The sequence below is a fragment of the Pan troglodytes genome, chromosome 11 (genome assembly GCF_028858775.2).
Source record: "Pan troglodytes isolate AG18354 chromosome 11, NHGRI_mPanTro3-v2.0_pri, whole genome shotgun sequence".
In the NCBI taxonomy this organism is placed as follows: domain Eukaryota; kingdom Metazoa; phylum Chordata; class Mammalia; order Primates; family Hominidae; genus Pan; species Pan troglodytes.
Genome location: NC_072409.2, coordinates 33,713,021 through 33,716,294, shown reverse-complemented (window position 1 = coordinate 33,716,294; position 3,274 = coordinate 33,713,021). Strand labels below are relative to the sequence as shown.

Below are 3,274 nucleotides of genomic sequence, written 5' to 3'. Positions count from 1 at the left end.
TTTGGGAGGCTGAGGTGGGCGGATCACGAGGTCAGGAGATCGAGACCATCCTGGCTAACACGGTGAAACCTCGTCTCTACCCAAAATACAAAAAAATTAGCTGGGCGTGGTGGCAGGCACCTGTAATCCCAGCTACTTGGGAGGCTGAGGCAGGACAATGGCGTGAACCCGGGAGACGGAGCTTGCAGTGAGCCGAGATCACGCCACTGCACTCCAGCCTGGATGACAGAGCGAGACTCCATCTCAAAAAAAACAAACACACACACACACACACACACACACATTCCAAAGGCTACAAGAAATAAAAGGCTGTGATCCACCTTTCAGAGTTTACTAGCATATCATGTGTAATCAGAAATAAAACAAGCAAGTGATGCTTGCTATGTAAGTTTAACACAGCAAGAAATATTTCTGTAATTGTCTCTTGCTTAGAATCAGTGTAGGAATCTCTGAGAAGTAGTGTGGTCTAGTGGGTAAAAGGGTTGACTCTGGAGCCAGGCAACTGAATATTGGATTTTGGCTTTGGGATATATTATCTCTGTGACCTTGTAAAAGTTACTTAAACTTTTCTTTGTTTCGTCTCCGTAAAATGGGAGTTAAATATGGTATCTATGTCAGTGAGTTGCACTGAAGATTGATTAATACATTCAATGAGCTTACAGCACTGAAATGTGCTTACAAAAAAAGTGCTCAATAAAAATTAGCCATTGTCAATTCTGTCACACATGGAAGCTTCCTGGCCAAAATTTAAAACAGTATGGAAGATTTGGAGATGGGTCCAAAGCATTAAATACAAAAATCGAAAGAAAAGTATATATTAATAAGTACTTGTAAATGATATAAACTTGCCTGCAAAAGCATAAAATATGCATCTAAAAGGTAGAGAAAAAGGAATAGAGAATTTAGACCAATTGGAAAATTACAAAAGTTAAGAAGAAAGGTAATACTTGGTGACTAATATTAAAGGGTGAATTCTAGGCCCTAAAGAAAGCTGTATGTAATAGCAGTCCAAGATCCTTAGTTCCTGGGAACTAAACACCAATGATTCCCAGACTCTTAACTGGTTAGATGTCCCCTTTGGATCAGAAAATTGTTCATGTTCCATCAATTATCCTCCCAAATTTCAATTCCCTTGCCCTAAAATTAAAAAAAAAAGTTTTTTCCTTCTGACCCAGCCAAGTAGACTTAAAAGTTATGATTTATAATATCTATGAACATATATATACTTACTGCTATTTTGATTCAATCATAATCTCTTAATATATAATTTTAGATGACATGTTGGAACCACCTACTATACCTGCCACCTAATAGGTGTTATCTAAGTTAAATCTCACAATAAACTACCAAAGAGTTACAGCTTTCCTGCCATTTTCCTAGCTGAAACTGGTAGCTTAGCTAGCTTAGACTCAAAAATGTTAAGTAACTTGAAAGTCATAGTGAGGATAACTGGCATGGTTCCAAATCTCCATGATACTTTAAATTAGATACATCTTTATAAAAATAAAGCTTTATTTCAAAATATTCATCAATAGAGATTCTTAAGCACCCACCTTTGAAAGCAGTTTGTCTCTAAATATTATGTAATTAGAGGACTGGCACTTCCCAGCACAGCCTCTGCTACTGTGTGATACTAAAAAGTATTGGGCCGGGCGCAGTGGCTGCCGCCTGTAATCCCAGCACTTTGAGAAACCAAGGCAGGCGGATCATGAGGTCAAGAGATGGAGACTATTCTGGCCAATGTGGTGAAACCTGTCTCTACTAAAAATACAAAAAATTAGCTGGGCGTGGTGGTGTGCGTCAGTAGTCCCAGCTACTCAGGAGGCTGAGGCAGGACAATCACTTGAACATGGGAGGCAGAGGTTGCAGTGAGTCAAGATTGTGCCACTGCACTCCAGCCTGGGTGACAGAGCGAGAATCCATCTCAAAAAATAAAAAAAATAAAAAAATTAAATATTGATCTCAGTGCCTTTTTTATCATTAGCAAAATTAATAGCCCTGCTCTTGCTGATTCCAGAGCCTGTTCTAAGAATAAAACAAAATGATGAACATGAAAGTTATTTGATAACTCTACATCAAAAATTCAAATTTTCCTGTCTCATGTTCTTTTCTAAACTCTGCAGATGACATGAACACATGGAGACAACAAATCATTCTGCCGTGACTGAATTCTTTCTGGTGGGGCTTTCCCAATATCCAGAGCTCCAGCTTTTTCTGTTCCTGCTCTGCCTCATCATGTACATGATAATCCTCCTGGGAAATAGCCTCCTCATTATCATCACTATCTTGGATTCTCGCCTCCATACCCCCATGTATTTCTTTCTTGGAAACCTCTCATTCTTGGGCATCTGTTACACATCATCATCCATTCCTCCAATGCTTATTATATTTGTGTCTGAGAGAAAATCCATCTCCTTCATTGGCTGTGCTCTGCAGATGGTTGTGTCCCTTGGCTTGGGCTCCATTGAGTGTATCCTCCTGGCTGTGATGGCCTATGACTGCTATGTGGCCATCTGCAACCCACTGAGGTACTCCATCATCATGAACAGAGTGCTGTATGTGCAAATGGCTGCATGGTCCTGGATCATAGGCTCTCTGAACTCCTTAGTGCAGACAGTCCTGACAATGCTGTTGCCTTTCTGTGGGAAGAATATCATTTATCATCTTAGAGGTCCTGGCTCTTCTTAAAGTCATATGCTCAGATATCTCCATAAATGTGTTTATAATGACAGTGTCAAGTATGGTTTTATTGGTGATTCCTCTTAATTTTTATCTCCTATATGTTTATTCTCTCTTCCATCTTGAGAATTAATTGTGCTGAGGGAAGAAAGAAAGCCTTTTCTACCTGTTCAGCGCACTTGACTGTGGTCATCTTATTCTACGGTTCAGCCCTTTTCATGCACATGAAGCCCAAATCAAAGTTCACAACAGCATCTGATGAAATCATTGGATTGTCTTATGAAGTGATCACCCCAATGTTGAACCCCATCATCTACAGCCTGAGGAATAAGGAGATAAAAGAAGCTGTGAAGAAAATCCTCAGCAGACACGTGCATCTATGGAAAATATGAAAGGCCTTGAGGCATGTGATGTTCTCAACAAGGGATCAGATCAGGTGTTTTGTATTCACAGATAAAGTCACAGAATCTGGTATCAAGAGAGTGTGTATGTTTGTAAAGACAACTTTGGGATTCCCATTCTTCTCATCACAGAATGCTCATGTACACCTTCTGAATAATGTCTTGTGTGCAGAGTTTCAAGCTGTAGGTATCTA

The 3,274-nt window shown here is 39.8% G+C and overlaps 1 pseudogene; it reads left to right on the top strand.

Moving 5' to 3' along the window:
• The first annotated feature begins 2,108 nt into the window (after positions 1-2,108).
• LOC100608464 (olfactory receptor 13D1-like) lies at positions 2,109-3,071 on the top strand (annotated as a pseudogene).
• The last annotated feature ends 203 nt before the right edge of the window (positions 3,072-3,274 follow it).